Source organism: Gymnoscopelus microlampas (assembly GCF_963454915.1).
Source record: "Gymnoscopelus microlampas genome assembly, chromosome: 13".
NCBI lineage: Eukaryota > Metazoa > Chordata > Actinopteri > Myctophiformes > Myctophidae > Gymnoscopelus > Gymnoscopelus microlampas.
Genome location: NC_139950.1, coordinates 50,097,416 through 50,118,760, shown reverse-complemented (window position 1 = coordinate 50,118,760; position 21,345 = coordinate 50,097,416). Strand labels below are relative to the sequence as shown.

At 41.7% G+C, this 21,345-nt stretch overlaps 1 long non-coding RNA gene and 1 pseudogene across 2 annotated transcripts; both read right to left on the bottom strand.

The window, feature by feature from the left end:
• Positions 1-16: 16 nt before the first annotated feature.
• On the bottom strand, positions 17-1,060 carry LOC311058758. The gene is made up of 3 exons (XR_014602073.1): positions 948-1,060; positions 200-275; positions 17-57 (listed from the first exon to the last, which is right to left on the bottom strand). It is a non-coding gene; the product is annotated as an uncharacterized lncRNA (long non-coding RNA).
• A 7,270-nt stretch (positions 1,061-8,330) lies between these two features.
• On the bottom strand, positions 8,331-20,511 carry LOC311058722 (zinc finger RNA-binding protein-like; annotated as a pseudogene). Its single transcript has 9 exons — positions 20,502-20,511; positions 15,787-16,022; positions 14,440-14,635; positions 12,719-13,054; positions 11,481-11,665; positions 10,820-10,939; positions 10,426-10,581; positions 10,035-10,163; positions 8,331-8,549 (listed from the first exon to the last, which is right to left on the bottom strand). The product of its transcript is annotated as a zinc finger RNA-binding protein-like (transcript).
• Positions 20,512-21,345: the final 834 nt, after the last annotated feature.

The window sequence follows — 21,345 nt, the reverse complement described above, 5'->3', positions numbered from 1 at the left end:
TAGAGTTGTACATGCACAGTGCATGAAACGGGCCACATTTTCCACTGCGTTGGTAAGCTGGTAGAAGAGATGGGGAGAAGGATAATGGATGTACAGGCATGACTTTCCTATCCGACGACATCTAGAATAGAATCTGGAATCCTTTGTGTAATACATTTAAATTAAAGAATTTCAGAAACAATTAATAAAGCCTTCTCACGCCACATGATCTTTCTTCAAGGGTGATGCTGCAAGTGTCCTGGACCTCAGTGGTGTCATTGCCCATGTCCAAATAGCTGTTCAACTAGCAAGCACAATAATCAGCATCATATTCATAGATAATGGACAGTGGACAAAACAAGGGACTTACAAAGGACATAACCTGCAATATTTCTGGATGGCCACCAGAGGGTGGCCACAGGCTGACCTTTGTTATCACTCCAAAATCACGACATTGTTGACCTTTGTCTTGTTAGGTTCACTATCACAAAGTGACAAATTCCTTGTGTCGGTTTGTATTTAAGTTCCCTTTAATAATTTGTACTTTGTTCAGCCACCTACCCTGTGTTCACATCTTAGTAAAGGGCTTGTGTTTGTCTTTCCTTTTGTAATCTTTGTGTCCTGCCTTGCTTGGGTCACTTGTTTAAGGTTACAATCAACAATTCCAGTTATTATTCACTCAATATTTGCTATCTCGCATGTAATATTCAAAGAAACGTTTTGAGTTAATCCATAAATAAACGTTGCCCTTTTGTTGATTTCCATTATTTTGTGTTGTGTTGGGTTGAATGTGAAAGGAAACAGAAGTCCACTAACACCACAGGCACTCTTAATTAAACTAGCTTGGCTCATCCAGGAAAATCTGGGACTTTGGTCAAGACTAGCCTGCACAACATAATTGGAAAGACGTGGACGCTGGACTGTACATGCATCTACTCACTGTATGAAAGAATATGAATTGTACTTACAACACTTGGTGGAAGGCATACTTGATTTGGTCAGGGAGTTGCCCATGGGGTAAGAATCTCTGTAATAGTGGCGTTACAACATGGTTGAACCAATCCTCCACATTTGTCACATCTCTTCCATTGGTTGGGCTATGGACGTATTATGTGGCGTGTACATGCCAGCCAGCTCAGCTAGGGTCCAGTTCAGCAGGGTCTGGGTCAGAGTCATGCTTCCGATCTCGGATACATTTCTCTGGAGAGCAACAGATAGATAGGAATGTCAGGGTCATGTCAGGTTAGCAGATGTAATATGCATAATCATAATAAACTAGTCATATAAAAACAAGTAATTGGCTTCTCATATATGCATATAGTATATGTATGTACGCTGTATGTACCTCACGTGTGAGAGACACAAACTCACTGACGAGGCTCCCAACAGGTCTGAAAGCTCCCATCAACCCATTCACCACCTGCAAGTGTTTCAAAAAGAACAAAATAATATTGTTTAAGGTTATGAAGATTACCATCAACAATCTGGTAAAAGTTTAATTGGATGAAAGAAATGTATAATATTTAAAGCTATGCAACCTCTCTGAAGCTATTCTGTGGTGGTGAATGGTGATGGTGGTGAGTAGGGGCTATGTGAGGTGTATGTGTATCCGGGGGTGGAGGTGGGGGTGGGCCCAGGACCACCGGTCATCAAGCTGTGGAAGACCAGGCTGAGGGTCCCGTTGTCCAGGCCTGCAACCTCAGGCCTCAGTAGCAGCTCAGCCTTCTGTTCTGGAGACAGCAGGTGAAGAACCTCCAACTGCAACCCGGAAGACACGGAGAGAAGGAAGGTCAATTCATAGACAGTGTAGGGAAGTTACTTTTAATTATTACAAATGACTTTCAATTAAAAGTAATCATCGTCTTCACTTGGACCACAATAACAAAGGGTGGGTGTAAAAATGTATCTGTCACCCCCCAGACGTTACGTTTCGCGTCCGGAGGAGCAAGCCGGTACTTCAAACTATACCGTTGACGTTTAATTGTTTTGTTTTAGTTTTTTTTATCCCAAGAGAACAGTCGAATAATGACAGTTACAAAAATATAAGCCTGTATTTGGCCTCCCAAAAAATGCATAACAAAGAGGCATCAAATAGAACAAATAGACCAATTCCAATATTTATTTTGTGAACGTGAACACAGCTTCTGAACCATTCCTTAGCTCCATGGTTACTGAACTAAATATTGGACCCAATCGTCACAAGACACACAATATGTACAAGATTTTCATACTAAAATGGCTTTTTTTAGAGACACAAATGAGGAGGAAATCAACTTTGTTATTGACTTTTCTCTATCCCAGCAACACACTCTCGCGAGATTTGGGAAGATATCTGAAGGGTCCATCTGCAGTCTGACGGACAAGACATAGAGGGCGCTGTCCCTTATTTTTTTTTAACTCTATGCTCTTCATCAATCATTATGGACATATTAAACATTAAATTAAACGTGTGTTCCAATGCTCAATAATATAATTTTCCATTATTAACAGTCTTGGTTGATGGGGTATGATTTGGGAATCAGGACATTTTGCTAAACATTCGTGGTAAAATATATACCATATAAATAAAAGGCCCTGTTACAATGTTGAGCACCTTATTGTTCTGATCTGAGATATTGTGAGGAGACAATACCCTGTGTATATAGAGTAAATGGCATATCTGCTAGTTGTACATACTCAGAAGACATTTCACGTTTTCCTTATATTATGATGTCATGTTTTGTGAGTATAAGATTCAGCACCTATTTTCCCCAGCCTGATTGGGAATGTCTCACCATATAATACATGTGGAACCATTACGATACTTGTCGACCTGGCTAGTAGCTGGGTTGAAGCCGTACCATTTTGTATATTGTAAAATAGATACTCCCCAGCATATCAGGCACATCAATGTTACTGAATGGCATCAATACCACAATGAAAAACTATTGTTTAGCCTACATTGTGACAGACTTGTCATCACCAGGCAGGAGTTTTGGATAAGCTCTAATGTCCATGGAGATTGCTTCACAATTTTACACACAGTAGAGGGATTGAAGTCCATTCCATCCAGCAGGCAGAGATTATAGTCTGACAACAATTTCAATTACAAGCTTTGACTCTTGCATGGATCAAACCGTTAAGTGTAAGTTGGTCAAATAAATTAAAACACCAGATTGTAGAAGGCAAAAATGATTGTCAGTTAAACAAACAACTTTTGTGTATTATGTTCATATGTGTATGGGCTTAGGCATTAATGAGAGGTTACATTCCAAAGTTTCACTTTTTGTTCAGCTTTAGTAGTGAAGAACCCTTCTGATCGTGAATAGTAATCCCCCCCCCAAAAAAACACACACATCTGTATTCATTGTAAATGTTAAATACATGTGACTAAATACATTACCAAACATATAGATTCACTTTTCAACCACATGGTAAAAAGAATAATAAGTAGAGACAAAGCAGAGCAGATATAGTTTTAACTATTTATTAACACAATTGTATTATTGGTACCTTTACTGTAAGCAACACCATCAATATATTTGGTATAATGTCCTATCAATTATTGTTATTATAGTTGTTGTTTGATAAAGAGCTGGTGAGACATGGAGACTCATGTTACTGAACAAACACTCTATAGCAATGAGTACTATCAGAATATAGAGCTAATTTAACACTTATTTTAACAAAAGAAAATCACTTACCCTATCTTTAACACTTGTTATTTTATATTTTTAGTGAAAACAGCATGTTATAGGCCAACAGTGCTCTTATTTTACATTCCACAGACCAGAAGACACTTACTTTTCCATAACTTGCCAAAGCGCTCTTATTTTGAAGTTCATCGACCTGAAGTCAAGGGTTTACGTTAGTCCAATCTCGGAACCCAGAGTACAACTGAAAAGGAAAAACAGCGACCTCTGCTGTTTGTTCCTCCTCAGTTACACTCTGGGACAATGCCGACGAAGCACACGTGCTTAAGGAAACAGGGGTTTAAGTCTGCCTTCACCGCTCCACTTCCGGGTGGTGCGACTACATTTTCATTCCCACTAACAATATTTCTACACGGAACACTAACACCACTTCTCCCAGAGAACATGGATCGTTTTGGTTATAAGCCCACTTGTTTCTATGATGAAAGAGTAAGTTCAAATGTGAATATCTTTCCGTGGTTTTGTCTGCTCCGCGGACGCTATTGTTAAATTAGTTTCGGTTAGTTTCCAGCAGGGAAGATCGACGGACACGTGAATCCCGCCCACTACATTTGATTGGGTAAAGCTGCTTCCTGACTCCCAAACAGTGTGTACACGTTCTGACGAACCTTCAGGACAGATTCCAACGCAGTGCAGAATCTGTTCTTGAGAGATTAACGTTCGTCTGACTTGACAAGTGTTAAGCTTTGACGGAGGTACTGGGCTTGCGCTGCCGTTTTGAACTGATACTGACATAAGGAAGGCTTTACAAGCTGCTTCTTGTATTTTTACACGTCAGTTAGAGACAAGTAGGGAACTGCAGCACATGTGACAAAAGTCAGCGGGTGTTTTTGTTTTATATCGCGGGTGGGATGCAAGCAGCCATGCTCGTCATCAACTCCACTTTCTCACAAACGTATCTCTTCACACTAGATTCCAAGCGTGATTTTGCAACCCGGTGATTTATAACTAGTTGCGTGCCCGTGTCTTCAGTATTATGTGAGCTTGTAGATTAGCTGTTTTCGCCGTGTCGCAGGTTCAGTGTGTGTGTGGGAGAGAGGGAGAGGGGGAGACAGAGCGCTCTGGCCACGCTCAAGTGTCTAAAGACGGATATCTCGTGTTGTGTTTTATACCAAACAAAAAACGGTTGCATCCCCACTCAAAATGCGCACCTGCCCGTCGGGCAACCAGATAGCACACTTCACCTGCCCTACCATTTTATTTACCTGCCCCGGGCAGTCGGGCAGGCGTTAGTGTCAACCCCTGAGTGACTTACAAGGGATAGCACGTTTGTCAATCACAATGAAGTACTTGTGAATCACACTCTTCTGGGTACCCACAGCAAGCAGATAGGGTTGAAGGCTCTCTGTGATGCTGTCCAGATGCCCCTGGACACTGGTCCCAGTCTGTGAAAAGAGAACTTTATTAGTCTTGCTATTAAAATTAGTCACCGTTTGCAAACAGTTTAGAGCCGGATCGCAATGGGATGTTTTGGTCACGATTAGGTAGCCTCCAGAATCACTTTTATTGCCGCAATATGCAAGATGAACCATAAGGACATTTTCTGGTGTATAATTTATATTCTGCAAAATGTAAAGGACCCCCCAAAATGATATGAATTTGGCCGCGGACCCCCGTCTCAAAATATTTTGTTCCATGGACCCCCAGAAGCAAAGATTTGAGTTATTGTTCGCTTTAAAAGAATATATATTTTCAAAAAATAGCAGATCTACAAGCTCATAGCGCGGCACTCGGTGCCGCGCTATGAGCTTGTATATCTGCTATTTTTGAATAGTCAAAGTGTAAAATAATGCTTTTTAGCTCAAATGAAAAAGTGACACAGACGCTTCCTCAGGTCTTAGTGGGTTAATGCAAGGCAGTTGAAGAGCCACATACATACATACATACAGCCACATATACAATGGCCTCACGACACTGGGTTTCGGTGGTTAGCTGGTTTTCCTCACAGACGGGAGCTCTGTCGCCAGCATTTGGACCACCTGTAACAGTGTAGAAACCACATATACTGCTGCAATACTTTCCAGTGATATGCATTTACTATAAGGATCCATCTTCACAGTTGCTAGACAGTGGACTGGGGGAAACATGACATGTTGCACTGGTTCTTCCTGTGTGTGTGTGTGTGTGTGTGTGTGTGTGTGTGTGTGTGTGTGTGTGTGTGTGTGTGTGTGTGTGTGTGTGTGTGTGTGTGTGTGTGTGTGTGTGTGTGTGTGAACATGTGACTTCCCCCTTAAATTCTAACTACAATCAAAATCACACACCCGTCAGTGGCTGAACATTTCTGCTCTTTTTTTGTCCCTCTGATGCTTCTTTTTGAAGTGATTTCACTCGCCATGCCAGAAACCCACTCCCTTCTACTGGACTGTAATACTGTTCCTAAAACACAAGAAGAAAAGAGGGGGGGAAAGTGTCATTTGGTTTTAATGAGCATGTGTAAATGTGCGTTACACTGGTGTTTTATGTACTTACATAGCCCAAATTTCCCTGGGGATCGGCCAGGTATGGGAATAAGGCAGTGATGCCCTGTGCATAGTCCTCTTTAACACGCCTTGAAGGACTCGTCCTACAGAGTACACACACACACACACACACACACACACACACACACACACACACACACACACACACACGTATGAGATCCAAACAAAAGTATTCCTGTGCCGCTGCCTTCTGCAAAAAGGAGGATTTTGGCCTGCACCAAGTACAACCAAAATTGTGTATTGGGTGCATAATTTTTAGATGACAACATACCCATGTTCACTTGCCATGTGTGCAACCAATATCTTCACCATGTCGCGTCTTCTGGTATCCGTTAGGCTTTTTGTCCGAGCATACTCGGTAATGATCCTCTCTCCGCCAGGTCTGTCCTTCAGAATTTTTTCAACCATCTAAGTGGAAGTAAAAAAAAGGGAGGGGAAACACAGGGATAGACAGTAATATTTTAAAGCACTGGTCCTACAGGCCTCTACATTTGGTGGCCAAGTATATTTAAGGTGACGAAAATGTAAACCATGACCCCCCCCCCCCCAAAAAAGCAACGCTTACCTGAGCGAGACGAGTCAGGTCAGCTCTGTTTCTTGGAGCAGGACTGATGGTGTCATCCGAGTCCCCGTCATTGTCTGCACCAGAGCTGAGAAAGGAGCTGCTGCTGCTGGCAATGGAATTGCTTGCAGAGGGGCTCACTGAATCTAGCAATAATGTTGACATAACAAGTGTGATTAGCAAGAGAGGAATGTTTGTGGCAAGTGTAATATAAAAAGCTAACATTAGATACGGAAGGATCCACACACCAACAAAGTTCTTCCTCAGACACTTTCTCTCTTTTACTTACATTGGGCGTACAGAAACAAAGATCATTTCAAAGTACAAAAATATACCTGTGTGACATTTTAGGTTAGCCAGGACTGTATGGATGAGGCTATAAGGCTCCATGTTGATAAGCAACAGAACTCACCGTCAGGATTTGGGTCTTGGGGTGAACACATCTCCAACACACCAAGGTCTGGTTTCTTTATAAAAAACTGAAACGCCTCCTCGTCAACTTCAGTGTTCAAGTCATCATAGACTTTTAAGTCTGAGGTACTAGGAATTTCAAATTTCTTGGCAACTGAAGACAAAACAAGATTGCACAAGCTTATTGATAAATCTGTTGTGCAATTGATTTAATTTGTATTAATGTGTCATAAAAATGGATTAAAATAGCCACAGAAAATTCAATCATATGAGGAAGATTGACAGCCCTACTGAAGACATTGAATCACTCTATCCTAAATAAAATGGATTGTGCCTTGTACTGTACACCCAGCATGTTGTTGCATATGACAGTGGTTCTCAATTGTTCATGTCAAGGACCCCCCAAATTGACAATTAGCCCACAGACCCCCATTTGAAAAGATATGCCAGGGACCCCCATAATAAGAAGACTTTTACGGCTCTAGCAGTGATTCTCAACCATTTTAATATCAAGGACCCCCATTTAATGGCATGTCTATCTCTGGGACCCCAATTTATATTGTAAAATCAATGTTAAGACAGTGTAAAAATGGAACCAAATGGACCCCAATCATTTGTACACCATCAATGGCATAGGGCATGCTGTGGAACAATGTTTCACTCACCACACTCCAGAAATGATGTAAAAGACAGTGGTCCCTCAAAGCAGATGTATTTCTGCCGGTCAAGATGTTTCACACGTACAGCATGCATGCTTTGATGGAGAAAACATAATAATGTTACTAAGACGATATATGGTACAACAACTCATGCAGTATGAGGAGTGTTACAATTAGAAACTATTACAAAAGCACTATCTATAGGCAGGCTATCTAGCAGTGGTGTAAAGTAACAAAGTACATTTACTTAAGTACTGTACCTTTTACAATTTTGAGGTATTTGTACTTTACAAATATACTATTGTAATTACTTTTACTCCACTACATCTCAGACGCAAATATTGTACTTTTACTCCACTACAATTATTTGAAAGCCATTTTAGCCCTACTTTATAAATATGCTTCTTGAAAATAGCAGATCTACAAGCTCATGAGCTTGTAGATCTGCTTTTTTTCAAACATTCTAGTACTTTAAGTATATTTTATGTTTGAAGTTTAAACACAGAAAAACGAGGAGACAAAGAGATGTTGAGCTCTCTCAGATGCCTCACCTGTCTTTAGCGACTTCTTTCTTCTCCTTCTCCTTGTCCTCTTCCTTGCCCTTGTCTTTGTCCTGGTCAGTGATGATGTCCCACACCAGTTTGAGGGCACGTTCTGTGATGGACACAATCTTCTGGATAGCTTGGAGTTCATCCTCTGAGGGATAAATGGCTGCATGCTTGGTCATTACGTAGCCATCGTCTGAAGAGTCGGGGCGACGAGGCGGCTAAAAGAGAAATGGTGGAAAGAAAACTATTCATTCACAGGACAAGAAAGGAATCGCAATGAGGTTTCAATTTAGTTCATGTAAGAGTATTCCAAAGAGTTACTATTCTCAGTAGGCAATTCTGTAACCAATTACTTTTTAACCCATTAAGACCTGGAACTGTGTCATTTCTAGATTTGAGCTAAAAAGCAGTATTTTACACTATGGGCAATTCAAAAATAGCAGATATACAAGCTCATAGCGCGGAACAGAGTGCCGCGCTACGAGCTAGTAGATCTGCTATTTTTGAAAAATCGTGACAATGTGTGCAAATCTTTGAACATTTTTAACTCAAATCTTTGCTTCTGGGGGTCCCTGGAACAAAATATTTTGATGGGGGTCCGCGGCCAAATACATATCATTTTGGGGGTCCTTGACATGAAAAAGATTGAGTACCACTGATATAGAAACATACGTTTTTCAGAAAACTGTTGGGATTTAGGAGACATGTAGAATCGGCTTCAGGTCTCAATGGGTTAATGACAAAGACATAGTTCTGCAACGAGTTACCCGTAAATTTCGGACTATAAGCCGCGACTTTTTCCCCATTTTTCGACCCTGCGGCTTATATAACGGTGCGGCTTATCTATGGATTTTTATAGCTAACGGCCACTAGGGGACTTCCTAAATCTAGGGATTTTACAACCGCGGCTTATAGTCCAGTGCGGTTTATATATGTACAAATCATTCAATTTAGCTGCTGCGGCTTATATTCAGGTGCGGCTTATAGTGCGAAAATTACGGTACTTGATTAACAGAACGCAAAATTGCATTCAAATAGTAAATAAAAATCACACCCAGTGTGAAGTGGGCGGTGTGTGGTCATCACAACATGACTCACTTTAAAAAAAGGATAGATGACTTTTTTTAAAGTCCATACTGCTATTCATAGAGCTGCACATGTGTCATGTGTTTCGCTAGCCAATCACAGTCCTGAATTTGCAAAGTCAGCCAATCACATTACAGTTAGTGGTGATGACACTAGCTGTAATGTGATTGGCTGATATGAAAAAAGTATCGATTTGCATTAACAATGGAAGGGTTAGGGGGTACACAAATTTTTTGGTCGGTGTCCAAAACTCACTTATAGGGGGCGGCTACACCGCCCCAAAAATCACACCCAGTCTGAAGTGGGCGGTGTGGTCATCACAGTGATGGAAGCTCACTTTTTAAAAAAAGTTGTTTTTTTAAAGTGCATAGTCCTATTTATAGGTTATTCATTTCATCATGTGTCTCGCTAGCCAATCACAGTGCTGAATAGAGTCAGCGGGGGTGTCCAGGGGCCACCCATTGTGGGTGGAAGGGGTGTACAATGGGTGGCCAATCACAGTGCAGGGTTTGGGGGGTACAATGGGTGGCCAATCACAGTTCAGCAAATGTCAATGTCCCAACCTCACATATAGGGACGGCTACACCGGCCAAAAATTCAGAGGACCCAGGACCTACCACAGGTCCCTGAGGCTGAGGGATGGGCATGCCAGGCCGGACCCCCAAGAGACCGGGCGGCCCAGGGGGCCCCTGAGGATAGCCTCCGTCGGGCATACGGCGTCTGTCATCCCAGTGGTGCTCTTCTTCCTGGAAAGTTTCAGCAGTTTGGGGAAGAAAAAAAAAACAGTGACCTGGGAGTTCAGCAGATTAGACATGGAGAATGTCCACTGATGAACCACTTAAACCCTATATACTTAGTCGACTGGGATCACCCAGCGGTCTATACTTGGTTCCCTCCCGTTTTCCCCTCTACATCAAATCTCCGTGGAAAATACATCTGCACTATTTTCAGCAGATGTTTTCCCCAGCATGTAAAAAAAAAATAAAACATCAGCTGGTCATCAAAGACCTCATCGTACCTCATTTCCATTCTCCAGCGCTCCTCTACCTCTCTCCTCCTCCAGAACTCTTCTTTCTGCATCTGCTTCCTCATCTTCTCCTCCTGAATCTTACGGGCACGGATGCTAGGCTTCAACTCCGCCTGAAGGTAAGGGTTCACCTTTTTCTAAAAGACCAGGTGAAGAGGAAATGTCAGGACAGATGACGGCATGATCAACTTATGACTTACATAAGTTGACTTACATTATGACTCGCTTCGTTCTAAAAACCTGTCATGCTAAAAATAACGTTGTCCCAGCTAAAACATGACTTGAAGATCAGTTCTTATCAGCAAGCGACATTAGCCAAAGATAATACATTAGGCATAATAACACTTGTGCCTGCACCTATGAAAATGTACCAACCTTGTACTGCAGTCGATGCCTCCTTCCCTTCAGATGCATCTCCTTCGCGTTGGGATTGTTGAAACTGCATTCACACAGCTTGCAGTGGAAGCGGATGACTTTGCCTTCATCGTTGCGGACCTAAGGAGATGGGTAACACAAAATGTTCAATTCCCTCTATAGCAGTGTTTTTTAACTTGAACTCTTATAGGATCCAATGAAGAGTTAATTCTGTGTAGCGTGCATGCAAAGTTTAGCACTGATCGGTCCTGTGGTTTGTGACACACAGACCCTCTCATAGACAGGTAGGGTATGGCCGAGCAACGCCGTAAAAATACAATTGTACGGCAGACTCAGAGCCAGTCTTCATTTTAACTCTTTTATACTTGTGTTTGATGGAGTGCAATATAGAACGATTACATCCCCACATCCATAGCACTGGCCTTCCCCTCTGGTTCATGGCCAGTGGGGTTTGTTAAACAAAAAAACAGCTGTCTCCCTATTTGGGCTGCTGCAGCTGTGCACACTTTTTTGCCTTACTAAAAAAAAGGACAATTTAACAATATAATCTATACTCACAAAAATAACTGATCTACAAGCTAACAATGTGTCGTGATGTGACGTGTTAGCATGTAGATCAGTTATTTTTGGCAAGCAACACCCAAGTGAACTGTCAGAATACCTCTTCAACGTAGTCGTGTCCAACAGGCTGCACGTCGTTCTGCAGTGCAGCTAGCGCCGCCGCAGACAGCCAATCAGAGATATCATTCTTGGTCTCTGGGGCAGCCATGGAGGGTGGCGTTGGCTTGGATATCTCCGCCGCCTTCATCTCATCCACTTTCGCCGTGGTCTGCAGTTTGTTTCCTCCTGCAAGGGGCGAAGGGGGAGGTAGGGTTCTTTAGTCTCAGACCATTGCTATTGGGCATAAACCCTCTTGCAAAATTTCATAAATTGCCTATTTAGTGGCGAAAATAGGCGATGCAAGGTGTTGTGAGTTTGCAGATGAAATTGGATGAAGTGAACAGCCAACAAATACGATAAAACCCGAAATTGTGTCTACTGTGTCTAAAACTGTGACATTCCATTTTACATTTTACTGAGGAGTCACTAGTCCACAGATGCTTTGACTAATGGACAGCATAAAAATGCAATAAATCACAATAATAAAAAAAAAAAGGAAAACAATGACCGTTTCCATTTGCAAGGGCCAGGAGTGAACTATTGGCCATTTGTCTGCATGGTTAAACTAGGTTATACACTTGTTATTCTACAAGGCACAGAACTTCAAGAAATGTTAGGTTTGGAAACGCACGCCTGGTCGCCGTCCATCACTACACAAGTTGGCAGAGACTTATCCAGACATTGGCATGTAGCCTTTGAGTGCAAAGCACGCTCTGTGAAACCAGCTTCACTCTTTATTAGTGATGAGTGTTTGAACCACTTTCAACCTGGTGTCCCTATTTTGGGCACGTCATTATAGGTGCAAATTGACAAAAAAAATGTTTTATCATTTTTAAAGTGAAAATGGAAGTCGTTTTCTTTATTCATTGTGTGATAAGTACATTGGGGTTCAATGACTTAAACCCTATCTACTTAGATGGGTGTGCAAGGGGTCTGTAATTGGCGTGTAAAATAATCCTTTTCTATCACTCATCAATCTCTGCCGATCTACAAGCTCACACTATGCCTTGTGACGTGTAGTGAGACGATTTTTGTTTTCACTGAATGTTTGCCTATTACGACAAGCCCCAAATAGGGACGCTAGGATTCATGTAGTTGAACTGGTTAAATGCAGAGCTATACTAATCAAACAGGAATACAGCAAAAACACAGTACAGAGCATAATGGCAACAAGGTGAAGAATGAAGTAATTGTCAAATACCGCCAGGAGACGTCAAAATTCAAAAGGGACCTACTTACCGACAAAGTTGATCTTGGGGGCGGAGGCCTTCTTGACGGGGGCGGTGGAGTTGGCAGACGACAGACTGTTGCCGAGCGCGTTCTTGCCGAGCGCCCCCCCCGCCACCGCTCACTATGTTGACCGGCTTCAGGTAGGAGGAGTTGTGGTGCACTGGAGGCAGAAGCATTGGAGGAGGAGGTGCCCTTGGACAGGGACGAAGAGGTGGTGCTGGAGCTGCCCAGGCCAGAGGAGGGGGTCTTACTGGGGGCGGCCGTGGTGGAGGAGGATGTCTGGGTGACCACGCTGGGCTCCGTGGAAGGGATGGGTTTCCCCAGCTTGGTGTGAAGCTTCACCACCTGGGGAACGGAGCAGAGCAACACGTTTGAGGGTTTGTTGTAAAAAGCAGCTGTCCAAACCCTTTTCTAAATGACATTGTGTATTGTAACGACATGTATGTTTACAACACTGAATTTTGTTAACTAACACCACTAAACTAAAAGCCTATCCATCCATCCAATATATCACTGTTTATTTGCCATCCTAGGCAGCATGATAGCAAGCCATGTTCAGCCATTGCTTGAGCATCATGCAAATTGCTGTGTGGCTTTGATTGATTGAATTCTTTATCAGCAGTTTGCAAAAAGTACAGAGGCACAGTAAGGCCTACACAATAATGCTAAAAGGATAACACAAAAATCCCTGAGGGCTTGTTTCCATTGTGGTCCTGCGTATTCAATTCATAAAGGCCGAGTTCTGTAGGTGGACACATGTTTTTTTTCTAAAATTAAATTATAGCTATTCAATAAAGGCTTTACCTTCAAGAAGGATTGCCCCTTTTCTTTTCAATTGAAAATTTAAAAAATAAATTGTACATCATGCTGAATATCAGTATTGTGGTAAGATCTAAAAACACTGCAGCATGATTTAATACCACAACACAGTCACAGACAAACGTTGGTAATCATTCCAGCGTGCGTCAGTACGGCCAATGCTCTCATATCATAAATCTCATATTTGGGAACACACATGTTGACATCTTTGCTTTAATTGCCAAAACACGTCAAAGCTAAAGTTCCCCTTATGACTTATGAAGCTGTAAAAGGATTGGCTTATGTCTTTATTAAACCAGATATGCAAATATGTTCTGTTTTTTTGTCCTTCCAAACACCTGAACCAAGCATAGAACTTGCGTAGCGGTCATATATGCATACATCTGTGCCAAATATACACAGTATAGAGACAAGTACACAACGTCCAGTAAGCCTGCCTGTATGTGGGCGTGTGTATATTGAATGAGGGTTAATATCTTTTGTGACCGTTTACAATCCATTATGTTCCTAAATAATGTGTTTATCGGTGTCAGCCAGGGGTCTATAATGGGCCCCCTCCTTTTTTACCCCTTTACAAATATCTACAATCTCACAGTGTGACACGTTGAAAGATTGTAGATTAATGTAGTTAACCACATTCATCCTGGCTTACCCATTTTGGGCATGCCATTATAGGCAAAGGTTTAAAGACTTAAAAAATATGTTTATCAAAGTTCTCAAATTTTGAAAAATAGTCAATGTATAAAACTTCATAAGACAAGCTGTGAGCTTGTATCCCAAAGTACAAATTAGTGCTTACGTGGTTAAGCCTAATCCATAGGTAAAATGGTGTCGCTGGTCAAAAAGAACTGATCTATGCGAGCAAGTGACACATGATGGTAATACATGGTAGCATAAAATAAATACATTACCTTCTGATGCTTGGCCCCACGGATATGAGCGGCGTAAGCGTCGGCTCCGGTGCAGGAGAGGTCACAGCTCACAGCGGAGCTGGTTCTGGACGCCGCGGGCAGAGCTGCTGGTTCCTCCACTGCTGCTGCTCTGAGACACATTGAGAGCCGCTTCCTTCTTCTTGTGCTTCTGGCCCTCCAGGTGCTCCTTGTATGTCTGGTTGGAGAGGAAGGGGGGTTACTATTCCTTCATTTGAGACACCATTTGCTTCAAATGTAGGACGTATAATGCAAGCCAAGCATGGCGTTTCAGCATAAAATCTAATCATGTATTAAGTCGGACAAACCTGCAACGTTTGTTAAACTAATTTGATCAGTGTAAATGTAGATTTGATATACAGCTTTTCAAGGTACTGTACTCAAACAAGCTTGTAGATCAGGTTTGTTTTTGGTCTATAACAACATGCCCAAAATAGGGAGGCGAGGTTCACTTCACAGGTTTTTATTTTTGGTCATTTGTACACTATGCAAACAATATGCTCATTTTTCTCAAAACATAGCAGCAATAATATATGGCATAGTTGTGACCAAAAAAAGGTATAGGCTGAAGCTACATAGCTTATATTGCCTACCCTTTCAACATAAAATACATCCATGACAATCAAAGAAAAACAAATTAATTTTCACAAAAGTTAAATTAGAAGGAGAAGAAAAAAAGAATACCGAAAAAAACAGGACAAAGGTTTTGGCTTCGTAATACAATACATGTTCACATATATGGTTATACATGTGAATACATGATTTGTTATTTTTACTTTCTTTTTGTATCTATTTTTATATATTTTTTTGTTTTATTCTCTGTTTTATTTTCATTATTATACAATAATCTTATATAACAATCAAAATAATACATGATCAAACTATCTCTTTATACTTGTTTATAATTAAAAAAAATTACATTTTTTTAAAGGCATAGATCGATCTACACCTCCTCAATTCATTATCGCAGCAGCTCCACAGACTTACTCCTTTTACTGATACACAGTGTTGTTTAGTATTGGTTCTTGCCCATGTTGTTTCAAACATGCCAGTGTTTCTAAGTTCATAATGGGTGTTTTTGGTCTCGAACAGCTTCTGAAGACAGTCTGGAAGTAAGTTATTGTGGCTTTGAACATAATTAACAGGGTTTGGAGAACAACCATATCCCAGAATTTTAATGTGTGTAAATTTATGAATAAGGCGTTGGTAGGCTCACGGTAAGCAGTCCTCTTAATTATTCGTATAACTCTTTTCTGTAGAAAAGAGATCCCCACCAGTCTTTAGGCTTCAAAGACCAAGGACTACAGAGACAAGTGTGAGTGTGCTCACCTGCGGGCCTGCACAGCTGATCTTACACACGTCACAGTAGTGGATCTGAGGGGGTTTGGGCGGCTGCTTAGGCCTGAGCTGCTTGCTCTGGAAGGGCGGCTTCTTGGTGAAGGTGCTGCCCGTCCACGCTGCTGTAGCGGCTACCGCGGCCACCGCCTGCTTCTGTTGCTGTTGCTGCTGGTAATATGTGGAGGCAGCAGAGTACACGGCAGCCTCGTAGCCCGAGTAAGACGTACCTATGGAGCAGGAATAGGGGCAGTGATGAAGAAATGCATTTCAATAAAATATATTTTTTAAAGATACCAATAGGCTCTATTCACAGCAGCCATATTATGAAGACATTCACAGGTGTTACCAATGATACTAATGAAGGCTCTGTTCCATTCTGGTCAAACAGAGTCAGGGTGCTGATATTGTGCATGTTGGCTCACTGGAAACACTCTGTTACACCAGTGGGTCTACAGTTGGGGTCCAGGGACCCTCATGGGCTTCCAAATGGCCCCTTGCAGGTGTGTAACTCTGAGAGTGTACAAATGTATGTACATTTGTACACTCTCAGAGTTATGGGGGTCGTGGGAAACCACTGTGCTACACTAAATGGAACAGAGCCTTCATTAGTATCATTGGTAACACCTATGAAAGAAGTGATAATATGGCTGCTGTGCATAGAGCCTATTCTAAGTCTACAAGCCACAGCATCTCAGAAAGAAATCAAATGCGTCAGTGTTTATAGCCTACTTTACTTGAGTATTTCCAAGTATTTTACTTCTACTCCACATACATCTCAGAGGCAAATATTGTACTTTTACTCCACTACAATTATTTGAAAACTTTAGTTACTAGTTACTTTTAAGATATAAATTATTACATTATAAAACATACCTTAACCACTTTAGCCTTATTTTATACATAGTCTATTTGAAAATAGCAGATCTACAAGCTCACAACGCGTCGCGCTGCGACGCGTTGTGAGCTTGTAGATCTGCTATTTTCGACATGTGCGACAGTGAAACGTGTCTGGGCGGAAACAATTGCTTGACAGTTTGGTTCCGCATCGACAGTTTCTCCACAATTTAGAGGCAAATGTGGCACATAATCATAAATATGATGATCCTAATATACAATTGAGAGTGGCGCGCATGCGCGACCGACACGGTACGACCGACCGTGTACCGTCTACTCTCATTACGGTCCTTTTCAACCCCAAAACAAGCCCCAAAAGAAGCGCGACCGTCCGGACATGGCAGTTGCCAGGTTCAGCGAGAGAAACAACAACAAACAACAAAGCCACGGCGTCCTCTAACATTAGTCAACCCAGTACAATGCTCGGTGCAGATAAACACTTGTTGAACCAAACAGTGCGTCAAATGAATGTCTATTTACTGCTAGTAAAACAGTCAAATTACAACAGCATCTCCTTCTAGCGTTAAACTCATGTTACTCTATACTGAGTCAAAGCCACGTTGTTTGCCATTGTCTCAGTAAAGTCCACCAACATATAAAATATCATTGTTCTGTCTCCTGTACTATGTCTACTGGTCTTGTATGGCAGTGGTTTTCAACCAGTGGTCCGGGGACCACCAGTGGTCCTTGAGGGAGTTCCAGGGGGTCCCCAGCTAAATGATAGATAGGAACCAAATGGACCCTTTTGGGTCTGTAACTCTGAGAGTGTGACAAATGGAACCAAATGGACCCGTTAGGGTCCATTTGGTTCCATTTGTCCACTCTCAGAGTTAAATTAACATTGATTTTATAATAAAAGTTGGCGTCCCAGAGATAGAAATGCCATTAAATGTGGGTCTGTAGCCTTAATGCATGTTAAACTGCAGGGTCCTTGAAATTGAAATGTTTGAGAATCCCTGCTAGAGCCGTAAAAATCGTCTCTTATTGGGGTCACTGGCATAACTTTTCAAATGGGGGTCCCTGGGCTAATGTGTGTCAATTTGGGGGTCCTTGACGCAAAAAAGGTTGAAAACCACTGTCGTATGGTATTAATACAACCGTTTTTGTATGGATAGTTATATCAGCACTTTTAACAGCCTGCTCAGGGACTACAGATGAAAGCTAGCTTCTGGCTAACTCTGGTTCATTACACGGATGTGAAAACCAACCGTTAGCACTGGTTAGCCTAGGTTGTTTTTAACCCAGTTTCAGAGGCTGCTTAAAGTTAGTTTTAGCAGATCTACAAGCTCAATTTTAACAGACAAGATATAACAAATGCAATGTTGATTAAAAGCTGCATTCTGCGTTGTATAATGAATCGTTATGGACAGGTCGATTGTGACATGAGTTTATGAAAACAAACCAACAGAGTCCTGGGGCCTGAAACAAACGTAATCTGGCGTTTGTACTTAATTCATTTAAGGCCCGTACATGTACATAAACGTTCAAATTTCAAATATAAAGTTCTCACCTCACGGCCACGGATGTGACAATTCTGTTCGAGCCCTCAGAAGTAACCGTATCTTCAGTATTGTTCAATAAAAAGCATTTTAATCCGATCGGTGGCCATTTTCTCAGCATGTCCGCCATATGCTTTCAACTGCATTACCCATCGGTTGGTAGGTGTACTGCACTCTGATAGACTGTGCCAGCTATGAGCAAATGGCCACCGATCAGATTAAGATGCGTTTTTATTGAACAATACGGAAGATACGGCTATTTCTGATGGCCCGTACATAATTATAACATCCGTGGCCATGGGGTAAAAACTGTGTTTGAAATCTGAACGTTCATGTAGTACAAAAAAGGCGGGAAAAAAATAAAAATAAAGCAATAAAGGCGGGAAAAAGGTATATATCAAGTAATATTACTCACCTCAGACAAAGACGACGAAATGAAAGTAGATCAGTGATATATGAACCGAAATCAAGTAGAACAGTTTCCAATAGTAATCTATCATCGACCGGAGAGACCTAGTATCGAGCGACCTAGCATCCGCTGTAAACCTTGAGAAATGAGCCAAGCTCTGCAGGAACGGTGGATTTAAGGGGAGGGACAAAACAACAAGGGCTGTGATTGGTCTGACAAGCAGACATGCGTACATGCGAGAGGGCATCCCCGGGAATGCCCTCTCGCATGTACGTAGGCACAGCCCCCCCCCCCGCCCACACACACAGGCTGTTACACGCACGCACATGCGCACGCACCCAAACAACTCTATGACGTGCACACACGAACACAACACAAGCCCCACCCCCTTCCCCCCCCCACACACACACACACACACACACACACACACACACACACACACACACACACACACACACACACACACACACACACACACACACACACACACACACACACACACACACACACACACACACACACACACACACACACACACACACACACTATTACAAGCACGCACATGCGCACGAACCAAAAATAGATACATTTGTTTTCAATGCAAACGTCATTTCACTAATTTAAAAGTTAAAGAGAAGAAGTTAGCGAAATATATAACAGCAATAATAATAATAATAATAATAATAATAATAATAATAGACATACATTGTAATATTTATTTAACAATGAATATCAATGAATCAATTATATCAATACTGCAATTGTAACACTCTGTTACAAGTACAAGTCTGGTAATGAAAATGTACTTGAGTAAAAGTACAAAGTATCGGCATCAAAATATACTTAAAGTGTGGTAGATTGTTGATAGTATTACATTCTTCTCAGTTAGTAAAGTATGTTTACTAATGGCAGTGGATATGAATGAATATATTAATCTAATATTTGAATAGCTTGAATGCACAACATGGTACGTATGTCTATACATATGAAACACAATGTTATACATTATACCAGGGATCTTCAACAGGGGGTCCGGGACCCCTAGGGGGTCCTCAGAGTTACTACAGGGGTCCGCCAAATCTTTGTGTGATATGATTTTTCTTTTTTTATATTAACCACTTGAACCCTAGCATCCCTTTTCTGAGGAGAACTTTAGCCAAAAATAGCAGATCTACAAGCTCACAACGCCTCGCAGTGCGAGGCGTTGTGAGCTTGTAGATCGGCTATTTTTGGCAAAGAGTTATAGGTGTAGAGGGAGAAAAGAGCAGCAAAAGTATATCTGAAACACCATTCTATACAATATAGAGGGGGTCCCTGCTTCATCTCTCTCTCTCAGCTAGGGGGTCCTTGGCCTGAAAACGTTGAAGACCCCTGCATTATACAATATATGCTGTACCACCCCCCAACGGGGGTCCCTGGCCTGAAAACGTTTAAGACCCCTATGACTGCCACATTTCTGTGCCCTTGTATTAGGTGTTACAGTGAATAATAAATCTACAGAATGAATATATGCTTCCAAAAAAGATGCACACCTTAAAGGATGTCTCTCAATGATCAAGTTATTTGAAACTTGTCCGCCATCTTATCATATAATGTAATCATCCAACTATATTACATCTATGGTCTTGTATAAGATCATCCTGAACATTCCTCAAAGCCCCTTTGTTTAACTCATCACCCTATATCGGTTACATTCATCAAACAGGTGGTATACCTAGTTTGTGTAATCTGAATCAGAACAGAAAGTCAAGACTAGTGTATAAATTATGTTAACACACATTGTTAGCACACAATCACACACAAACCTGAAAATAAGTATATTTAAAACCAAATCTTATCAGATGGGGGTCTGTGGACAAATACATGTTAATCTGCGGGTCCTTTTGTCGAAGCAGAAGCAGTACTCCCTGTCATCGTCGAGAAGGTGAAGGTGGCAAACGAAGAAGACTACATGTCACAGTAGCGCTCCCCCTGGGGTTTTTGTCTTTTATCCATCAACTGTAAAGCTGGTATGTTGACATAATTCTCTTTAGAGTCTACAAAGCTGTAGGTCTTCAACGTTTTCAGGCCAAGGACCCCCTAGCTGAGAGAGAGATGAAGCAGGGACCCCCATCTATACTGTATGAAATTTTGTTTCAGATTAAACTTTTTTTGTTTACTTGGTCTGCTCTTTTTTCCCCTGTATAACTATACCTCTTTGCCAAAAATAGCAGATCTATAACCTCACAACGCCTCGCGCTGCGAGGCGTTGTGAGCTTGTAGATCTGCTATTTTTGGTTAAAGTTCTCCTCAGGAAAAGGGATGCTAGGGTTCAAGTGGTTAATGTAAAAAATAAAAATATCACACAAAGATTTGGCGGACCCCCTGTAGAAACTCTGAGGACCACCTCGGGGTCCCGGACCCCCTGTTGAAGACCCCTGGCCTAAACCTCTTCATTAGGCTACTCTGTCCATCCGTCATCTCTGGCAATTAGCATGCACCAAACCTGTTGATTGAAATAATCAGTACCTCTCTCAATAAATGCTTCAGTTCACATGCATGGTTTGGTTTCTTCCCGTTTTGTTTAATAGAAGAAAAGTGGGGGGTCTGGGGATCTCCAGGGGGTCCCCAGCAAAATCAGTTATTATAGATCAAGGTCAGTTTAACCACTTCAACCGTTCACATCGGATATAAAATGTAGAATATTTTTTGAAACACTTTAGCAAGCTTGTGGGGGTCCCTGGCACCAAAAGACTTTCAGATGGGGGT